At 32.2% G+C, this 9,990-nt stretch overlaps 2 long non-coding RNA genes across 3 annotated transcripts; both read left to right on the top strand.

Annotated features, from left to right (window-relative positions):
• The first annotated feature begins 200 nt into the window (after nucleotides 1-200).
• Nucleotides 201-913, top strand: LOC139905825 (uncharacterized). The gene is made up of 3 exons (XR_011780896.1): nucleotides 201-561; nucleotides 617-748; nucleotides 811-913. It is a non-coding gene; the product is annotated as an uncharacterized lncRNA (long non-coding RNA).
• A 5,613-nt stretch (nucleotides 914-6,526) lies between these two features.
• Nucleotides 6,527-9,065, top strand: LOC121120806 (uncharacterized). Of its 2 annotated transcripts, XR_005865211.2 has the most exons (5): nucleotides 6,527-6,724; nucleotides 6,938-7,502; nucleotides 7,570-7,747; nucleotides 7,858-8,894; nucleotides 8,961-9,065. It is a non-coding gene; the product is annotated as an uncharacterized lncRNA (long non-coding RNA). The 2 variants fall into 2 exon arrangements; XR_011780699.1 differs by having other exon boundaries at nucleotides 7,570-8,894.
• Nucleotides 9,066-9,990: the final 925 nt, after the last annotated feature.

Here is a 9,990-nt window from a genome sequence, read left to right as displayed (position 1 = left end):
TATCATTCCCGCCTTTATTATTCAATATTAATATAATATGAGATGGTGATAGTCGATAGAGAACTGAATAAAATCCCCAAAATGACGTCGCCTTCTGTCTGGATTTATGAAAATAGAGGCCCAGGAATTTGGAAAATACTTACCGGATGAGAAACAGATGGTTTGTCGGATTTGTCGATATAAATGTGCCTTTAGTTACACGCCACTCATTATCCTCATCTCATAACAAGAGTATGGATATTAATCTATAAAATCAATTTAACGATGAATACATCAAGTCAGACTTTAACTTTGATCTCACAACGATGCTTATTGCATGTAATATAACCTTATCCATTGCTAATCATCTACGTTCAAAAAAATTTATGGAGAAATACAAGGGTAAACATATCCCTTCCCGAGGAACCATCATTAAATTAATGGAGGATGTTGGTACTGATGTCATATATAGAAATACATATAAAAATGTTTTGAGTCATCCACACCAAATGATGATCAAGTTATCAGTAAAAAGTATTTACGAATATCGAAATGGAACTCTGAATTTTGTACTATCTCACAGTAAGTATTCAATTTTTTTTTTTAAATCTAACCATAAAATATGATTCTATTTTAGCTAAACATATCAAGTATAATGATACACAACTCAGTAAAGGGCAAAAACAACTGCTTAAATGGTCACAACAACATGCTTTGGATGGTTTGCAACTAGTTTGTCTGAGACTACTTACTTCGCTTTAAGACTTGGGTATGATAATTAGGTTTTCCAATATTACATAGTCAATAAATATTACTTTTTTATCACTTAAGGCTTAGCTATGGTTGATGGGCTCCAAGAAATTTTGTTCAGAAAACTCATAAAAGGCAAAAACAACTGTTTAAATGGTCACAACAACGAGGGTAGTTACATTGGGTGTTGCATTATAATTAACAATTGTGTATATCCATCATGATAATAGTATGTTGTTATATAAGCATACCTAAATAACGGGGGAAAATCTTTTTTGATGCTCTTAATAGGGAGTAATATCGCCGGACATTACTACATAATTAGCTTTTGCTCTAAATCTTTACGATGAATTTATTTATAACATTTTTTTATTAGTATAGTTATTGTCTAATTTTATTATTTTGACATTTACTTTATTATTAATAATTAGTTAGATCTCATCGGTAGAGATATATCTATCCTGTGCACAATTGTATATAGCAACTTCCACATGAAGAAGAGGGGTGATTATCTTTTTGATTAAACTCCACGTCTCGCTTGTGTATTGCAACCTAAAATTATGACATATTTAACTGAATTCCGATGTTAAAACAAGAAAAAATTATCTGGATCAATCTATTATTTCAATATTCTGTATTTATAATTTATCATTATTAATAGTTATATGATTTTAATTGTCTAATTTTGTATATTTAATTTAAATGTTTAATGGTTTATTTTTTAGTATGTAGATTATATTTAATTAAAGCCTTCTTTTTTAAACTTTGAGCTTCAAATATATTTCAAATACTCAACTTTGTCGTTTCATTAGCTATTATTCTGAGAATAAGGTTCATAATGAATTACAATTTCATGGAGTGTGACGTTTTCAAATCTACTGTAACGGATAAAAAACTTCGAAGTCAATTATACGTAGTATATCTTCATTAAACATTTTGCTAATAAATACATTCGTTATACCCTCAAAAATCATAATAAAGCAGGCAGATGATAATCACATCAGTATTTTAAACAATGATACCATATGTCTTTTTCCCCCTCCTCATTGCACGCGTTTTTCTCTACAATATTATCAACTATAGTTATGGTATAACCTTGTATTTCTATTAACCTTGGATCAGTGACAATATTAATAGAACAAGGTTAGGCAACAATAAGAAAATACACATGCATGCACAGCAGATTTATTAAATAAATCTATCTCTCTCTTTCTACTTCTAGTGACGTCATTGGAACGAGTCTTGGTTATTAATACTCATATCGTTACCTTTATTGTATCATGCAACCTTTCTTCGGAAAAGAAACAGAAAACAGGCCCAAAATCACCTGGTATTTAGCCAAATAAGTCAATCATACCAACTGCTATTTATACACGAATTACTATTAGGCTATAATTGTTATATTATTTCTCCACAATTTTTAAAAGGAATTATGCACGTATATATTCGTAATATGCAAATTACACATCTTAATGTATTCAATACCATAATATAACATTGCTTAGTAATATGTCATTATAAGTATAGCTATACATTTCTATTTGTATAGCATAGCCAAAATGTCTTCATATAAACAATAAAATGGGCAATATATATACAACGCCTACGGGGGATCAACACACGAAATTGTATTCTGGAAACGGAGAGTAAGAATAATATAAGTAAAGATGGGCTATTTGGTCAAATAAATTACTGTTTTGAGATTAGAAAAGGAAAACATTTGGTAGATTTCCATTTTTTTTTTTTTTTTTTTTTTTTTGTATAGAAGTACATTAACTTTTTTCTATTGCTATTTTCACTATTCTATCTCTGTATTTTTCCGTGGCACAGCATTTAAACAAAAAATTATTGGCAGTGTCGGATTTACAAAAAAAGCAAATCCTAAGTAAATATGTTTGTTATTACACTGTATCGGAACCAAAATGTTGAAAATTCGAAATAAGTTGCTAGACATAGCCCCAAAAATCTTGTAAATTGGAGCTGTCTCTCTGCATGAATCCCTCTTTCTATTTATTTGTCTTACGTATTGACTTTTGACGTTATCATCAGTTTGTATTTGTAAGTCAAATCGACTTGTTGGTCGTTCCTCTTATAAAGTTGAACAAGGAATCCCTTGGGTCAATTTGTATTCTATGAACCGTAATTAACTTTAAAATTAAGATGCACATAACAGATAAAAAATTAAAACGTTCATTATTTAATATGGGTTCCTATCATGTCATTAAGGGAAGGATTTTTATGCAAATGTAATTGCTTATTTTTGCAACTTCGTTCCAAAAAGCCCAACGTAATTTTAAAAGTCCGATTATTTATTTTAGTCCCTTACCTCGAAATGTGTCAAAAGGTTAAGGTGACTCTTAACCTCCATATTTTTTCTTAATTGTTCAGACCATGTGCATTCTTCATTCATCAATCTTTTGAACCGCTTAAATAAAAGTGTTTTCCAAAAAAAATTAATTGAGATTATACACAATCCTCCATACTTTTTAGGACAGATAATTAACTTCCACGTTATCCTTCTCTGGTCGGACCAAAGCAGAATAGCTGCGCACAACTCTTCTCTTATCCTTGCACACTTCTCATTATAAAGTGTAATTCTTAACAGATGCATTATTTTAGGAAGGATTAGAGAGCTCCTTTATTGAAATTCTGAAGTTCTTAAGTCAACTCTGCTTCGTCTCTTACCCTAAGAAAAATATTTCATTTATAAAAATCCTTCAGTTTTCTTTATGTATATAACGCAGAAATAGCTTATCTCAATCACAATTCCATTTAAAAGGTGGAGTTTGTGATGTATAATCTATATAACCTGGGCCCTTGATTTCTTAATTACATGTGCGCATCTTTAGTCATTGGAAAATAAGTAGAATATAATTCTAGACTCCTAAACATAATGTGCTATCTTTTTTCGATAGTTTTGTCTGCAATGCACTATTCTGCTAATAAGTATATTTATTTCTGTGTAAAAATGTCTCATTTCATTTTGTATACGTATAGTGTCACTCATAATTTGTTGAATCTATTTTTTTTTTATGATAAATTATGATAACTTCTATATCGTATCATTTGTACTGATAAATTTGTCTGATTTTCTGCTTTTGACTTCTAGTTACAATTAATATAATTGTTTTTTTAGTTGTAATTATTTTTTTCTTAATTTATCTATCCTTATTTAACTTACTATTATAAACATACGTTATAATACTGCCTGTATTGTCTCAAAGGGTGTCTTAGCTTCAAAAGGTGTACAAGGTGATTGTATAACATTCATTTATTCGGGTAAATACTTGGGAATGCTCTATGGATTCGAACATGTAGATCTGGAATTTTTTTTAAATAATTTTAAGTCTTTTTAGTGTATTTGAAGTATGATAGGAGGAAGACGGATTTTATTTCCAAGTGTTGGCCATTAGTTTTTGATTACTCATTGTATAACATATAATATTAGCGACTTTAAGGAAATAAATTTTAGGAGATCTCAATGTTAATAGATCTATAATATAGAAATATGAAAGTTATTTTTAAAGGTTTCACGAAGTAAATCAAGTATTCCTGAATTTGAAAATTTCGACTCCTCCTTATCGACAGCTGACAACAAAATACATAGTGTATTTTTGTGTTTGTGAGTTAACCCCGCGTACTACATAAATTTAAAAAATAAACATTTAAATAAATGAAATCATTAACATACAAGAGGTTACTTTAAATTTCTTAAGCGATATTTTACTAAATATAATGTCAAAAGAAAGTTTTTAGATTCAATAAATTATTAAATACTAAGGATCAAAATGATGAGCGCAAATTCTGGACTTTATAAGTATTGCATTTGTCTTTTCTTCGACGAGCTAAAATCCAGGCCTTCCCTCTGGCAAGGTCTTTCGGGAATCGGTGGTATGAAAACGCCTCTTGGGGATTTTTACAAATAGACACTGCACAGACGCTTTTAGTTTTAACTACCTAATTAAATTAAATATATGAAGAAAAAAAATATTATAGCATAGTATTTATGAATATGTGTTATGTCCATGTCATAATAATTTATGAAATTTAAAAATTTACTTTTGATATTATATTCAGTAAAATATCGCTTAAGAAATATTAAGTAACCACTAATTTTTACTTTTTAAAATTTATGTAGTATTAGTAACCAAGACTCGTGCCAATGACGTCACCAGAAATAGAAAGAAAGATTTATTTAATAAATCTGCTGTGCTAGACCAACCATTTTCTGGTTTTCTAACCTTGTTCTATTAACATTGATGAGTGATTAAAATAGCGGTCGACGAATTAATTTATTTAATATGAAAGATGAGAGTCTTAGACACATGTCTATTCAATATGGCTGCCCATGTTCTCCACTACCAGCTCCATCCTGGACTGGAACTTGCTGCATTACTTGGCGATGAACCTCTGGTCCAGGTTGGCTCGGCCATTCTTGAGGGAAGACTTCAGCTGGTTCTTGGACTTGTATTGGACTCCCGACAGCATGCCCTTTAAACGCCCAGACACTGCAAAGTCAAGTGGCGAACAATCAGGCGAGTGAGGCCTTTTTCTTAACCCCTTTTGAGAAGAATCTTCAACCTTGCAAGGCGTTTTTTCTTGTCTACAGGCTTGAGGGCTTTGCGAGGGGTTCTCTTGTAGACCTTAAGGACAAGATATTTCTTAGCTAGGCGGTCCATGGTCCTTCCACCAACGTTGAACTCCCTGGAGAGGCCGCTGACGGTACCTTGCCTCTCTTGTCATCGACAGACTTTTTTACGGCAGCAACCATTTACGTCCGACCTTCGAGGCCTTTACTTAGATCTTGTGGTCACCTCAGGAGTCTCTTTGGCTACCACACTGTAAACGGTGGTGAGGCTGCAGTTCAGAACCATGGCCATTTCAGTGGGAGTTTTTCCCCGCTCGGAAAATTTCAAAATTGTGACTCGACATCTCTCCATATTATCGGCTGTTGTTTCACTGTTGCTATTTAGATTTTGCTGGAGTTTTGTTTATAACTAGTCAAGACCCTTGCCTCGAAGTATAAACCGGTTTCAACTCAATAAAATTACGAATATGGGCATGGCGTAAAATTTGAAGGAGTTTTCAGTTTTAGACGCACACACCTGTACAGTTTTGAAATTCTCATTTTTTATTTCATTAAGCGTCTATTTTTAGAAAAAATTCAACACAGTGAAAAATGGATAGATATACCCCAAAATGCAAACTTTTTTTATTCAAAACTGCTTATATTCAAAAGATACTAAATACTAAAACAATCATTTGACCGTAAAATTAATATTCCCAACTCTGGGACCGTTTATGGAAGATTTTTTTTTTATGAAGTAAAATGATTACTCCGTGGGAAAATGGAGGCAGTGATTGAGGCCCATGGAAGTCATATTGAAAAATAATATGCTATCATAATCTATGCTATCAAATAAAACCATTTAATGCGTCACAGTTTATTTCTTCAGGATCTGGATAAATTCAAAGTTTAATCCAATTGTAGAGCACGACCCTGTATTTAAGATTACTTATGAATAAAAACTACACTTACTAAAAACAAGTCTTGCACAAAAATTTAATTATTTTAGAGAAAAAACGTAAAAGTATGAATATTAATAATTAACCTCATAAGGAGAGTAGTTATAGGCCATTGGTCATCCCAAGACATGATTCATTTTTTTGTTAATATATGAGTCATGATTCATGACTCATGTTAGTATTGACAGAAAAAGAGACGCCAAGAACTGCAATTGGAAATAGTATAATATAATAAATGGATAGTTTATATATAGTGCAGAAATAGTAGGATTGCTCACGAGTAGTTGAACCGCAGGAAGAGGGGGATTAAGGAGCTTTAGCCCTCTAAAAAAAACACCTCTGTTCCTAATGAAAACCTGAAAACTGTGTGTAAAATCTATCTAATGGCATTGTGTATTTTTTAAGCAAAATCGTCACTCAGAAAGTGGACTCAATAGGAGACGTGGGCTGTACTTCAGAAGATAACGAGGTATATTTTCGTTAATTATTAATTGGAACTGTAGACCTCGTAGCTCCTAATTACTATACCGGGTCGTGTGAAATGGAGTACCACTAATCAACGGGAGCAAACTTTTGTTCCTCCTTAGTTTGAATTAAGTCAGACGTGATAGATTTCTGAAAGACATTTATTAACCACACAATGACAGATATTATTTATGAATTTGACCTCCTTTGCTCTTAGTGACAGCCTTCAAGCGGACACGGAAGGTGGAGCACACTCTGGCAATGTAGTCCCTTCTCATGGGCTTCCACTCCTTCTCCACAGAGGACTTCAGGTAGGTAACATTGCTGTGGTTTGATGTCCAGGACTTGGACTCGACTTGTCACCAGATGGAATCATTCAAAGGATTCCGATCGGGGCTCTGAGGAGGCCAGAAGGTCTTGGGCAAAAACTCCATGTTCTCTTCCATCTGGGCTTGCACAACATTGGCTATGTGGGTAGGTGCGCCATCCTACTGGAAGACGTAGGACGCCTTGCCCGACTTCTTGGTGATCTTGAGCACCAACGGGAGTATCTTGGTCTTCAAGATCTGCAAGTGGTCGGCTCACATCAGCCTGTACCCAGTCTTGAACCAAATCGGCTGCATTTCGTTTCCGGTCGAAGCCACAACCCCAAGCATCATCACAGAGGCCGGGTGTTTTGTCTTGGACACGTGGCGGAGGTATTTAGAAGTGTCTTCAAAGCAAACAACCCGATTGTTCTGCTTGTTGAAGACAGGGTCGACAGTGAATGTTTTTCATCCGAGGTGTGCTGTCCCTAGCACAAATCAAAGAAACAATTAGATTTATTTTTGCTTCCATTTTTGTTTACAGAAATGATATACACAATTACACTAACTAATTCGAAAGCTTAAAAAGTCAGCTGTCGCGTGAAACATCGGGAATTTAGAAATTACAATCACTGTACCTCGAAAAGTTAATCTATAGTAATGGTACACCATGGTTTCACATGACCCAGTATATCAAAGCTATTCAACTATTATGAGTAAAGGTATATTAGACAAGTTTGAATGTATGTTTAGATTCAGAAAAAAAATTAATTAACTTTTTTATTAAATTGTCCAATATATATATATATAACAATTTGGTTGGCGTTCTTAGAATTTGTCTATACTGCCTATATCTCGTGTTGTAACTAGTTACTTCCAAAGTTTCCAGTGAGGTGAACCATCTGAACAATGCAAATTCTACTTCGCAAGCATTACATTCTCCCTGTCAATGTGTTTGGTGAAGTGCCGATCCCATATCATCTGTAGACGATATATGTTACGAGTATAATACTTAACAGAGTGTCAGACTGAGTAGATGAGCCACCAGATTGAAATCTATTAAAACTCAGCCTTTGTTTAAATTATTTTTTAAAGTTATGTATTGAATTGCAACAATAAGGCTCTTTTCCCAGTCAACTAAAAACCCTGATTACGAAAGTAAAACAAGGTTTGAATACGACTGCTAAAACTCTCAGAAGGTCTATATTTGAACTACCGTCTACCCATTGAGTGGCCTTACGATATTTTGTATGTATTTCAATAATTTAGTAGTTATCAACACGCGTACATGGGATGTCGGGTTGTCAATGCCCCTAGGTGAAGTGGTATTATAATTTATGTTTTAAATTTATTCGAATTATATATATATTCGACCAGGGCCGTCGCAACAGAGGGGGGTGGAGAGTCACAACCCCTTCCTTTGATTATTATTTTAAAAGGTATTTAAAATGAATATTATTTTTTTAAACGTCATTATATGAAATATGGACAGTATTTATTAAACAAAAAGGCCATAAGAAGACTGGGATTAAAAAAAGGTCACTCTAGAAATAAAATAAAAATTATTTCCTTTAAAGAAAATATTTGCCCCACACACACAAAAAAAACGTCCCTGTAGTCGACATATAATGTCATTTTTTTATGTAAGTTGAAGCTTTTTCTTAAAAAATCTGAGTAGTGTATTTCCTATCATAAGCTGTTGTAATTATCATTTAATTCTTGAATAGTGAACTTCCTTTTCTATTAGATGGAATTTTATACAAACCCGGACTGCTCATAAAAGACGGAGAGTAACCTAGATTATTTGTTCCAAAGTTATAATTGTAAATCCTTGTTGGACTCAAAGTAGAATTGAGGATCGACATCCGAGTAATTCTTGCTAATGTCCTTCATCATTTCTTTCTCTCTCCCCCCTCTAGTCACTGTTATTTGCAGCTGATCTAATGAAATGTCTAAGCAGCTTTCCTTCAAAACATTCTTCGAATTGTCAGGGCTATCATGTTAATTTTTTGGTGATGGAATAAACAAAAACATTTATAACCTTTAAATATATATTTATTTTGTCTATATCTGGACAAAAACAAAGAAATTTGCACAAAAAAATGTGTTGAAGTATTTTTATTTTTGGATATAAGAAAATTTTAGATTCACTGCATAATTAAGATGTTTATCCCAAATTGATGAGATAAATAGTAAAAATAGAATTGATCATTTTGAAATGAATAATGAAAATAATTATAATTTGCATCAAAATAACTTATCATAAAAGAGTGCTTTTATTGACGTCAAAAGTTACATCATAATTGAAAGAGCTGTCATCTTGTCGGCTCAAAATTAATATTTTTCCACCAAAAAATGGACAAATTTCCAATAAATCTTCAGGAAACTTCATCAAATGGCAATAATAAAGAAAATAAACTTGACACAAGCATTGAATACTATACTATTTTTCGCCAAAGAAAGGTAGAGAGATATTCATTTAAAATATAATTAAATGGTAGTTGAAATCCCCTTAAAATGTCTAAATTTGCACATTTCAATTAGGAACGAATAAAATAGGATAATTAGAGGAAAATATCTTATTTTTTAAATTGTAATAGTTAATTTTTTGTCTACAATATACAAATAAGGTTTTGATAATGACGTAATAACATATTTTTAATATACATATATTAAGATATTATCTATATATATTAGACTGTACCGAAAATACAAAAGTTGGGAATTTAATATCGACAGATATTTTTCATTTTGTACTTTATTCCTCTAAACAAGAAAATAACCATCAAACGTCCAAAAAAATGGTCCTCCATGGACGCGTTTTGATGTGAAAATCTGTAAATGTCAAGAAAAAAGAAATTTTAGTGGGTTTTCATTAAAATTATCGATTTAAATCAAGTTACAGAATTTTTATTTTTTTAAATATTATATATAAAAAATATATGTTGCAACAATATTTTAACAA

Source organism: Lepeophtheirus salmonis, chromosome 6 (genome assembly GCF_016086655.4).
Source record: "Lepeophtheirus salmonis chromosome 6, UVic_Lsal_1.4, whole genome shotgun sequence".
In the NCBI taxonomy this organism is placed as follows: domain Eukaryota; kingdom Metazoa; phylum Arthropoda; class Copepoda; order Siphonostomatoida; family Caligidae; genus Lepeophtheirus; species Lepeophtheirus salmonis.
The sequence above is the reverse complement of the archived record's forward strand: the minus strand, read 5'-3'. Positions and strand labels throughout refer to the sequence as shown.